Consider the following 12,955-nt stretch of genomic DNA (forward strand, 5'->3'; position numbering starts at 1 on the left):
TACACTGACAGCCACTCGGAAGATGGCTGGTGGCAACCAGGACTTAGACCCTGTCAATCAGTCTTTCTGGAAAAAAATGGCAGAGCTGAGCTGACTTGTGCAGGGCAAGAACATCAGCATTCAGTGTCTGGGGTTAAGGAGAGACCAGTTCCTGCACTCCAGACCATGGATCACTTGGAGCTCTCCAGGGTGTCAGCATCTCTGAGGGATGCGATCCACGTCGTAGTGACCAGCTGCAACAATATCAGAATGCAACAAATACCAAAGAGTGTCTGGAAAGCTGAGAGTCCTAGTCCCTTATGCCTTGCTGCTGTGGTCACAGGCCACAAAAGAGGCAGGAAAGGCAATATCAAACAAGGCTTTGTTGCTAAAATAAGGAGTTGTGGGACCGCTTGCGCACTGTGGAGCGCTTCCGTCAGCACTAAAAGGCTTTCCAAGAAGGGTATAACCTAATCCAAATCACTTTCCTCAAAAACTGGCACATTCTTCAGAGCACATACCCAAACCCAACAGACTTCAGGGCTACCTCTACAGTAACTGGAGTAGATCTGGTGACAGAGTACTCTGGAGATCCCGCCAGAAGAAAATCTCAGAGCTGAAGATCAGAAAGGACTTTGGCTTGGGTTTAGCCCCTGGAACTCCAAAAACTGTAATTTTAAATTTTCCTCTCCGTCTGTCCCACTGGTCTCAGATTCACATCCTTATCTTTCTTACTCAAAGAGAACAATTCACTCTATTATATGTAAATAATTTGATGAAGGATGCAATTGCAGTAAGATGTTAGCAACATATAACTGACAATATCATAGCATATCTCACACTAATCTCAGGAAAACTCAAACATGCCTTTGATTGACTTGCACAAATAATGAAACCTGTTAAAAAACGGTTTTTGTAACATTTCTATTTTTATTTCACTAAAATCACTTTCAAATAGGAGGCTCTTTGGAAGAGTGTAGCTCAATGGTATTTTGGCTGACACCATGAGGAGGATGACACTAGTTGAAAAGGAGCTGGTAGGTCAAAGGTAAAGCTGATTGATCCCAGCTGGACTGTGTATTTGTGATGCAGATGCCATCTTTCTGCTTAGTAAAAACTTACTCCTGCATGCCTCTCCCTCTCTCCTCATCTCCAACCCATCCAAGCAAACCCTGCTCTGCCAATCCCTGACCAGTTCCCAGCAGAGCTCTCATGCAGGTACAGATCACCAGAGGTGCATTGCAGTTAGTGGAGCAGTCATCCTGAGAAGTCAGAAAAGTGGTTTCCATGGGTTTATAGCAAGACTTTTGCAAGGACCTGAAGAGCAATGGATGTGTTCTCACACTAGGACATGCAGCATAGATTGGTCAATTTTCCTTGTTCATGATGACACACCTTTGCCACACAGAAAATGCCTTTACAGTAAATTCCCTTTACTAGCACTCACTCCTATCTGCAGCTGATTTAAAGACAGCTAACCCAACACACTTACTACTTATTCTTCACTAGCACTTCTCTCACACTTGTAAATGTGCTGCTGAAATTCTTCATTTACTTTACCAGCCTGGGAAATATTATAAAAAATAGTTGAAGATTATGTGCTAAGTAAATGTTCCAAAACTGATACAGTTCTAATAAAATTATTTTAATCATTTAATCTTCAAAATAGTCCAAAATGTTTCCTGGAACCTTCCCAAACTTGTCAAAAAAAAAAAAAAAAAAAAAAAAAAAGCCCAGTTACACTCTGTCCTTATTTACAAGCACTTATATTTCCAGTGTTATTTATTTATTCCTGTCTTCCCAGGTATCATAGCCCAGATGTTTTCCTCACACAGAAGATTATAGTCAATAATTCCAGCTACTATTTAGCTGACGTGCTAAATTATCACTAGAAACAAAGCTTTATATAAGAGAGTACTTCCCAGGAAATTACACCAGCAATTTGCTAACTGGAACCAGCAGAACAAGTGACTAAAACAAAGTTAAGCTTTGATCTCATAACTTTTCCCACTATTCTTTTCTTCCAGTCGTCCTTATTATCCTGCCACATTACTTCTTCTAAACCCTTTTTCTAAAATGCTTCATTGTATTTTTTTCTAAGCATATGACTTCTAGCTTCAATGGACTGAAGCCTTTCAAATGAATCAGATTAGCTATGGAAATTTTTAAGTACCAGAGGACCTGAACACTCAGATAAATGGTTCTATCAGTCATGAATATCAGTTTTCCAAGTTGTAATATTTGTTTTTTGCCCAAGGTCCACCATTAAAAAAAAAAATAAGGGGAGGGTGGGTAGGGTTTCTACAATATCTATCAAAATTAGCTGCCCATTTCCCTAGGAATGTTACTTAATTAAAATAGAAATGGCATGGATGAATACTACAGCTTTTCATTCTGTGGCCCAACAGGAAAAAAAACAAACCCCAAGTATCACTTATATTTATTTATTCTAGATATAGTGTTTCACTGAAATACAACAAAATATACAACATGTTCTCTTACTTGACTACGTGTTTTACATCTTCTGCTTAGACAAAAAAGTGTATTTGGAATGACTAGATGTCAACAGATGCAGTGCAATGTGATACAACACAAATAAAACTGACCTCTACTTACTGTGGATATTTATATCCAAATCTTCAGAATGTCCTTAGATGCAGCAATTGTTTCAACATAGATTTATTTAGTGAGGAAAAAACAAAAGTCCTTTGAGACACAAAGCTTTTAGAGAGTTTAACTCATCTGAAGAAGTAACTAATTAGCCAAACTACAGAAGGGATTATGGAACAAACCAGCAGACAAATGGGCAGCAGACACAGTCCTGGCCCACTGACAATCTGGAGGAAGTATTTAGGGGAAGTTTTATCTTCCTCCATGTTGATGTGCTTCTGATTCCTTCTGCAGGAAAGCTGAATGTGTGATGGGATGGTGCACATTCTCACAATTTGCCAGTGCCATGGAACACATCAGAGATCAAACCTGCAGAGACTTGGTAGCTCTACAGTCCAAGTGCAGACCCTTCTCCCCACACAAAGTATGAAGTATTTCTGCTAGTACTCAAAAAGGCAGCAGTGTCATAGCTCTGCATGCCAGTCAGTTTCAAGCACTACTGAATTTTTATTTTCTAATGGATTTTGAAAATAAGCGTCCCATATCCCCAATCATAATGTTATATCCTTAGCTGCCACACTTGTATTTTACATTTCTGTGGTGTTTTCATCAGATGATCTAAATGTAGCATGAATCACCCCTACATTACTGCGGCTTTTCTTTATGAGATGCTCTCAGACATCAGGAGAGTAATTTTTTATAAAAAGCCCAAATTTTTAAACTTATATTCAGTATCATCTCCTACCATTGCAGGAAATTCTCAGAAGTCAACATTCCCAATTGCTGGCATTCCGCTGGTGAAGTTTTCTTAATTTGGAAAGTTAAATTCGAAGTTCCTTCCAAGTAATTCTCGATATCAGAAAAAAAATCTCAGATGGGCTGAGCATCTTCTGCTGTTTTGGATGAAAAAATCAGTGTTAGAAATGTGGTTTTTAAAGCAGCATTTTGTAAGTGATTATTGGCTTCTTTCTGTTCATTTTTGTGAGTGTCTGTCAACAGATTATTTTTGCAGGGGTTACTGGCACTGTAATGGACTCATTAAAATGGCAACATCATAGATCTCTTGTTTCAACAGTACTTTTAAGACACTTAACTTTCCACTGTTGGCCAGCTATCCTCCCTTTAAAAACACGCAATCCTTCTATTTATATATACTTGAAAGTCTATGGAAATGCAGCTTCCTGTATGTCTGCTCCCTCCATGAAGCAGCATCTGCACTAAGACAAGTACAAGCTGTCCCACTGCTGGAGCTGTATCTATCCTTGTACCAATAATGACAAAACAACAAAATGAGCTCCATTTTCACTGGAATGTCAGTTATTATTTTTCTAGGTATGAGAAACACATCAGCTACAACTTAAAAAATCAGCAGCATTTTTTTGTTTGAATTTGCCTTTAGTATAGCTCTAATTTTTAATTTTCTCATTACACCACAGAAATAATTTTAATACCAAACCGATAGCCAGTCAGTTTTGTAGCACAAGGATCAATTCTTTATCAGCATCTCAACTTCTCTGCACACAACAGGCTTTACAGATCAGTCTCTGTGTGCCTGGGGAATTCACTTCTGACAACTCATTTTACAAATCGCTCTTCTTATTCCTGGGCCAAATCCCATAAAGTTTGTCAACTCCCATAGCACTTGGTGGGAGAGACAGGTGGTCAGAGGGCTGGAAACTCATCCCTGTGTAGGTTGACACCTATTAAACACAAGATCCACTGTTTTTAATCCCCAGGGTCAGTTTCTGACTGCTCTATACATATCACCAGGATACAGCTGATCTGAAAGAGCAGACATGATCAACCTGATGCCAAGTTACGGATGCAAAGGAATTTATCTTTCCGTGGAGAAGAGGCTGCTGCACAAAAAAAGTGAAACAAGTCAATATGGAGGAGATAGCTGATGTAGCCACTAGGAAGAAATTTTATATCCTTGGATCCAATTCTGGATGTGCCTCTGAACAACCAGTCTCCACCAGAGCAGGTAAAGGGCAAAGGGTAGAAAAAGGGGTTTGATGATATCAAAATTATTCACAAGAGTTTTAGGAATTGAAACTAGTGAATTATACAGTTGAGGTTCAGAAGAGAACATGTAACCAGACCTTGTAACCACCAGACTATGAGACTGGGAAGACTTGGAAATCATGGCAGTTCTTAATTTATAACAAGATTAATTCAAACAGTATTCTTATTCTCATAATTAATTATAATTATAAATAACTGAAGAATTAAAAGACTCCATATTTTTATTGCTCATAACAAAAGAAATGCATCTCTCTCTGCTCTTTTTCCTTTGGGCCCAAATCTTTTGATTTGTGCAGCAGCTCCTAAGTGTGCCCTGCTGGATAGGTGGGAGAGGAGGCATTGCTCACTAAAAGCCCACTCAAACTGGATGAATTCATGCTTCTTGCTCTCACACATCTTCACAAGCCTCTTATTTCCAGCCAAGTGGACTATCTATAAATATTCCCAATTTTAATTTTATAAAAATAAATTGTACTGTGGCACTTAAGCAACATGCAAGCCATGAGTCGCAGTTTAAGAGAAAAAATTTTAGGAAATAAACCAGATCCAGCTAATTTAATAAGTGACCAAGTGGTTATGCCCAAAAGCTCTATTTTTTAAATTTGAAAATTAAAAAATTTGTATTAAAAACTATTTTAAAAATAATTTTATAAATTATTTTTACCTAGTCAATTTTGTTATTCAGAAACAAGAAAAATTGTTGACATAGAAAACTCATACAGCTGTTTCAAATATCTTAGAGACATCCAAAACCATCTACTAAATTTTAACCACATATCCTTTAGATACATACCCAAATCAGAAGTGAAATTTGAGTTGGCTTATGGAATATTAAATATTGGTGTTGGAATATTCTCAGTTGCTAATTTTTGACTGCAGATTTCTAGTTTTACATGCAGATATGCAACTGACACAGACAATCCAATACACAAACCCAGAAAGGAATGGTTCATGTAACAGCTGTAGGACAATTACAATTATTAATTAACTTGTTGTAGAACTACTAATACAGCAAAGGATTCTCAGAGAGAAAAAGCCACTAACAAACAACTTTAGCACCTCTAGGGAGTTGAGATGAGACCATCTCCTTCCTGTCCCTGGTTAACCCCACTGTTTTCAGCAAGAGCAGGATGACACCCATAGCTCCAAAGGTGTTAATGGAGCAGAGTTCATCCTGCCACAGGAGGCTGGCACCTGCTGCTCCTTCCCACCTCCTGCTGCGTGGTCCTGCTCTTCCTCTGCAGCCTCCCCTCCCCAGCCACGCCACAACAACTGCTGGCAGGAGCACAGGGAAAACCGGATTGCTGAAAATAACCCCTTGGCAGAGCTATTCTTAACCTGGATCCCTTCAGATTTTGTCAGGGTGGCATCACAAGCCATTGTGCACATGGGCAGTCGTAGGGGTGAAGATAAAGGGCTGCTGAGAGCATGGCTGGGGGTGGAGGATAGAGAGGACCTCTTAATCTGGCTTTCCACCTGAAGGCAGGGAGCTGTGAAACTACATCCAGGGTTAACAGTTGAATGTACAATACACAGAGCAGGAAAAATACTGGTCTTTCTGTCACAGCCATGAGAGAACAATAACTTCCCAAAATGCTTAAAGTCACCAGAATATTTGTCCTTTCTTTTTCTGTCCCCATAACTAAATATGCATACAGAGATGTCCTGCAGTATTAAATAACTATTTCTTCACTTTTTTTAATCCTCTCAGTGTAATTAACTGACTCTTCTAAAGGACTCCGTTAAATCTGAGTCCTGAGATGTCAGAGGCATTCACAAGACAAATCTCTGCTAATAAACTGGGTGGCTGTGATTCACAGCAGAAGCACTTAATTCCAGTGATAGTGACACAGCACCTTCTAGACCACTCTTCTAATGATGGTGTCACAGAGAGGGAAGAGTGGTACCTTTCTGAAAAAAGTAAAAATCTGTGCACACTGATAAAAATATGATACTTTCAATCAGGAATGAAGAAGGGCACTGCCCTGAAAAATGGGAGAGTAGAGCTGTACTTGAAACTTGTCAGTGCCTTCCTGTTCACAGAGACCAAGAAGGCGTTCATGCACCTACATTACTTACAAGCACTGAATAAACACTAGAAGAAGGAAGAGAAATCTTTTTCCTAAGAAGTTCTCTCTCCTTTATCTGCTGCTTCATGAGTCCTACCCTTAGTTCTCAGTAGCAACTCTCTTCTCCAGGTTTCTGGGAACTAGGAGGAATTTTTTTTTTAAATAAGGAGGATGTTTCCTAGCTCAGAAAGCAGCAGCAAAGGAAAAACCCACTCCCTGGACTGTCTTTTCTCTCAGCACTTCCACATGTTCTTTAATAATCATTTGGCTCCTAGATGCCTACTTCAAGGACTGGCTGCATAAACAAACTGTTTTTCAGTTGATTCAATTGGTGCTTCTGTACCTAAACAGGACATCAATGTTAGCTATTTTAGTCTTTAATTCTAGATTATTTTTGATACTTTCGCAACTCTTGCACTCTGAGACAGATCTGGGATTGATATTGCAGCCAAAGAGGATTTGGGGTTTTATTTAATCCTGTTTCTTTGCTGTGTAGCTAAAAGCTTTTGCTTTGGTATCAATATTGTACTCCAGTTAAGTCAATAAATATTCACCATGTCTGCCTACCTCTTCTTCTAACTTCTGTTTGGACAAAAGCCTCAAAGCATTTGAGGAGAGTACAATAAAATCAGTTTTTCAAATGGTAAGCAGGGAAAAAGAACAAGAATAGAGCTATCCAGTCAGATCTTTTTTTCCTGTCTTTTCTCTCTGTATCCCACCTGTCATCTTTTCTCAACACCTCATTCCCTGCCTCTTTCTTTTTCTGGGCTTTTCTCACTTGGTCTCACCCTCATTTTCAAGTGTTTGTTTCTTCTTTTTCTGAACTCCAGCTGACATCTTGTTGCCACAGCAATATCAGACATAAAAATCACTTCTGCAACCAACTGCTGTTCCAGCAGAAGATTGTAGCAGTACAACTCATTTATAATGCTCATACTTGTGAATTTGCACCAAAAAATTTCAGTGCTAACATTTACACTGCATGCTATTTTCTCTCACTATGTTATCCTCAACATGCTAAAGTCTTCTGCTAATCCATCATATTTACCTTTGCTGTTACCACACCTTATAAATAAATGTCTATATATGATGTGTAGATACATATATTTATATAAGTGCAAATACCAGCTTTTTAAACATCCCCCCAAAGAGCCAATCCGTGTATATACACTGACATGTACAGACCACCTCCTCCAGTCTGCTGCTACTGTGTAACACCTGTAGATTCAATTCTAGTTTTCTGACTCCTCCTCTACCCACCAGCATCTAATCTACCCCTACCATATGAAATTTGTCATGGCTGCTACACCACCACCCTGATTTCAATTTCCAATGCAAAATCATCTCACACATTTAACAGCCTTTTCCATAACTTTCATCAGCACTGACATGTAGAACTCAGTTTTACACAGAGTGCAAAACCAATCCATGCTTTACTCACTTCCAGTTGTGGAGACAGGATACTCAGGAGTGGCCAGAATCCCTGGGTCTCCATGGCATGGCAGGAAGCAGCAAATGGGGCCCAGGCACAAAACCATTAAAGGCACTTACTTATGGAAGAGAGGACTGTCATCTCCTGAATCACAGAATCATAGAAGAGAATCATTAAGGCTGGAATAGACCTCCAAGATCATAGAGTCCAACCTTTGACCCAATGTCAACTAAACCAAGCACTAAGTGCCATGGCCAGTCATTTCATTGCTTCCAGGGATGGTGACCTCACCACTTCCCTGGACAGCCTGTTCCAATGCCTGACCACTCTTGCAACAATAAATTCTTTGTGTTGTCCAACCTGAACCTCTCTTGGCAAAGCTTGAGGACATTTCCTCTGGTCCTGTTGCCAGCTGCCTGGGAGAAGAGACTGATTCCCACCTGGCTGCAGTCTCCCTTCAGGCAGTTGTAGAGGGGGATAAGGTCATCCCTGTGCCTCCTTTTCTCCAGGCTGAGCACTCCCAGCTCCCTCAGCTGCTCCTTATACAACTTGTGCCTCAAACCTTCCACCCTTCTCTGGATGTGCTGCAGCTCCTCAATGTCTTTCTTGCAGTGAGGGGCCCAGAGCTGGACACAGGATTTGAGGTGTGATCTCCTCAGTGCTGAGCACAGGGACAGTCACTGCCCTGGTCCTGCTGGCCACACCATTGCTGATACAGACCAGGATGCTGTTGGCATTCTTGGCCCTCTGGGCACACACTGGATCATGTCCAGCTGCTCTTGACCAGCACCCCCAGGTTCTTCTCCACCATTCATCTTTCCAGGCACTCTGTCCCCAGCCTGTGGATCTGCCTGGGGTTGCTGTGACCCGGGGCAGGACCCAGCACTGGGCCTTGTTTAACCTCATAATATTCACACTGTACACCTCTGCCAGATATCAGTCACACTAGGGAGGGCTGCCCACATTAAAAGGAAGGCAGGCTCCATTTGTTCCCTTCCCATTTCAATGAAGCACATCTGAACAAAATTACTTCTCTGCCTTTTTTAGCACCTGCAGAGAAATGTGAAGGAAATCAGCTTTTAAATTATCAGATGGGCTTGTAGTACAAAACAAGGGAGTAATGAATATTTCCCAAGCTAGTAATATCCAACATTCCCATTACAGTTTCTATTTGTCAACAGCATCCCATTTAACACGACATCATCAGGGCATCACCTTGTATTTGAAGTATGTGACAAAACTTACACTATGAAACATACACTATAAATTCTATTTTCTTCAAAATTTTATTCAAAAACCTGAAGAAGCGTGTCATACCAGTGTGTTTCCCAATGAGAAAATCAACTTATTTAATTCAGTGTCCCCACAAAATTGTACAGTTTGGATTTTGGATTTTTACTGACAGTTGAATCCCACAGTTAAAAATTAAAAACTTAAATGTCATTAAACTTGTAGAGATTTTCAAATAAATTAATAGATTTGCATTGTAAAAATGCAGTAAATATGAATCTAATAATTGTTCACAATTAAAAGAAAGCATTATCTCCAAAAACAAAGGAGAGAATGGGGAAACTCAGAAAGGGAGGAACAGCTGCAGCACAATATATTTTTTTTAGTTAGGGTTATGAAGTGAGGTGGTTTGTTTGGGTTTTTTTGCATTTGGTCTTTTTTCCCCTGGAAGAAAAAGAAAAACCCAAACAGTTAGATGTGGCTTTGCATATGCCAGATGTGACAATGAGTTCAAATCCCTTTCTGGGGAAAGAACTCCTTCATGGAGTGTTTGATTTTGAAAGAGCAAGGCTTCATTGTCTCTAAATTTTGCTGGATACCAATAAATGCTGGCATTAGTGTGACATTTCCCTTTGAAAGTTAGAGTACAGAATTATTCCTAACAAACAGTGCAAATCTGCAGCCTTGCTAAGGCAGAACAGTGCTCACAGTCACAGACTTCAGAATGACTCGTGAACACAGCCACGGGCTTCAGCCCCTGGGTCTTACCAATCTCACTTTCATCTGCTACCTAGCAGATGGAATTGGTTTTTTCTCATATTTGGATTATCTTTCAAGCACCTAATGCATTATTAAAATCTTCTGATGAAGTACAGTATTCATAGTGGTAACTTGCATATATTTTAGTAGTTCAGTTTAGCATTTCTGAGTAGCATTTGCTAAATGATTAAACATTTCTTTAGACACATATTACAAAGTAACTTCATAAATTTAGGCTTTTATTTCTTCCATTCTATCAACTGCTTCACTTACAAATACTTCTTTAAAAAATTAATATACCACTCTACAATGAGGGGTAATAGGTTATTTTTTACATCTTGCAGACTGAGTGTAATAGTAAAACACTATTTTCTCTCCTGCTCTATGGTAAGTTACAATCTACAGATAAAACTGTCTAAATATATTTGTAATGATTCTCTTTCAGGCACATGAAAGAAATGTTCATGTGTGATCTATTTGTTGGTGGTCTTCTTCAAATTGTTTTCCCCAGACTTTTCATACACACACATTTCATAAATGCATTTGTATTGGCCTTAAGTCCTGCACATGTATCAGCCAACTTGTATTTGGTCTACATTGGCCTTATCCCAGGTCTTGTGGGCCTTAGTGAGGCACAGAAGTGTTTATAAAACTGAAGAATGGACCTCCTACCAGTGTTCTTTTAAGAAATTGTCGGTATTTGTATCAGAAACATCTAAAAAGTGTATTTAAGCATTCCTTTAGCATGGTTTCATGGAAAACATTCTTAATTTTTATGTGACCAATTAATGTTAATTAAATGGCTGCAATACAAGCAAACAAAAAAAATTTAGAGTTTAATTTTCCCCTGTAAAAGTTAAAAGTTAAAAGTATATATACTACCAAAAAATAAAAACAGCTTTCCCAGCAAGGAGTACTTGCAATAAATCAACTTCTGAGGGTTGCAGCAGCCCTTTCTGTGACACTGTGTGACATAAACAAAAAATCTGAACACGAAGTACCCTTCTTGGGAAGGAATTTGAAGAAGCTGCAGTGTGGTCACCTCATTAGAGAGAGATCAAATGCTGTTAATAAAAGCAGATATCTTGGAGAAATATATCCATTGGGGGGGGGTGAGGGGGGAAGAGTGAGACTGCCACATCTGCTGCTGGCAAGAAGTACCAAAAAATACTTGGCTTTGTGGACACTTGAGTCCTACAAGGGTTAACTGTGGATTAACCTATTTGCACTGACCATTAATTTTCAAGTGATACATGTAAATATTTTTTACAGTACTTGTTTCACACACACAAGCAAATGTATAAATCTGAATAAAAACCCTGAAGAACTGTATTTTTATGAATAGTGAATTATTCAGAAAACAGAACTGCAAACAGATATTCTAGAAAGATTAAATCTGGTGGGAAAAAAATCTGATATTTCTATCTTTAACTAACAGTAATATTAGAATATTCTAATATATCAAATTCAGACGTTTTATTTCAGAAAAGCAGGGGGGTTTCAATGCTTTAATAATAAAATTGCTCACATTTTCAATTAAAATTCCATTATTTTTAATTGAAACCCTAATTTAAAATAAAATACCAATAATTAGTTTGTGATCAAATTGAAATAAAATGCTTTAATTTTTGGTTCAGATATTAATTTTAAATTTTATTATTTTCTTTTCTAAGAATACTCAAATTGTGTCACAATTGTTACTACTAGAAGAAATTACTTACACTACAATAGCTAAAGTCATGCTATATACAAATAAATGTGCAATTCAGAGGTAGTGAATAGTGATGATACTTGAGGTAACAAATAAGGAACTTCAAATCCTTCTCCACACTCCCTTTTTCAGAATTAACCAGTCTGCCTGCCAAGCTGGACAATACAAGAACCTACTTCCTCTCTTTTGATATCATGATCTGAGTAAGATTTTAAGAGCCAACACAGACAGCAGTGACAAAAGAAAGGAAATAAATATCAGTAAAACCAGAAGGAATTAAAACAAAAATCTGAGAACAAAGCACACAAGTTTATGGCCTTTAAATCCTTTACAGGGTGTGAGTCTCAGAGACATCAAAGTAAATATTGTCATCCTAAACAGTTCCAGCAATTCTACCATAACTCATGTTACTCTTAATATTTTTCCAAGCAGTTCTGAACTTATGGGCTCAGAGAGACTCTGGTCCTACAAAACTAGGTTGGTTATATGTGAATAAAATATCTTGAATTTCTATTGCAAAGAGTTACAGCAGCACCTGTTTTTAAAAATTCTCACCTTGGGGGAAAAATGGAATGGCCATTAATTTCTGTACTGCTTCTTTATTTCAAAATATTTTATATCTCTTTCAAACTGGCAATAGCTGACAGGAGAAAAAAAAAAAAAAGTTTTGCATCAAAGTGAAAATCTGTATTCATCATTCAGCATGACTTTTTAAAATAAAGGAGGCATTGTTTTTTTTTTTCTATCTTTTAATCTCTGCTGTTTTGGAGGGGAAAATATTTCCACTCTTTGATTTCATGATCTGAATAAGTTTTTAAGACCCATTTAACAAGACAGAACACAGTGTTAAAGGAATTAAATCCAGAAATCTCTGATAGCTCAAAACTACCATTCACTTGAACAAGTTTTAAAGAAATTAATTATTCACTCCAACACTGTGCTGAACACTCTTTGTACAATAAGTTATCTCTCTGAATTGACTGGAACTGGCAGAGCTAAAGGCCAATACACTGTTTGCTTTCTCCTTTCAAACTCGTGTTCTCTCTAAAGGAGCCAGGCTTGTCTCTTCCCACAGCAGTGCAGCACTAGAATGGCTCAAAGAACTGCCTCCCAAAAGGCCAAACATACATGCTCACAGAG

The 12,955-nt window shown here is 38.5% G+C and overlaps 1 long non-coding RNA gene across 2 annotated transcripts in view; it reads right to left on the reverse strand.

Moving 5' to 3' along the window:
• The window catches only part of LOC130254429 (uncharacterized), a 38,534-nt gene that overhangs the window by 23,247 nt on the left and 2,332 nt on the right, over positions 1 to 12,955 (reverse strand). For both annotated transcript variants that reach the window (XR_008840709.1, XR_008840710.1), the window contains exon 3: positions 3,335 to 3,482. This is a non-coding gene — a long non-coding RNA (uncharacterized LOC130254429). The remainder of the gene's footprint in view (positions 1 to 3,334; positions 3,483 to 12,955) is intronic.

Source organism: Oenanthe melanoleuca, chromosome 5 (assembly GCF_029582105.1).
Source record: "Oenanthe melanoleuca isolate GR-GAL-2019-014 chromosome 5, OMel1.0, whole genome shotgun sequence".
Lineage (NCBI taxonomy): Eukaryota > Metazoa > Chordata > Aves > Passeriformes > Muscicapidae > Oenanthe > Oenanthe melanoleuca.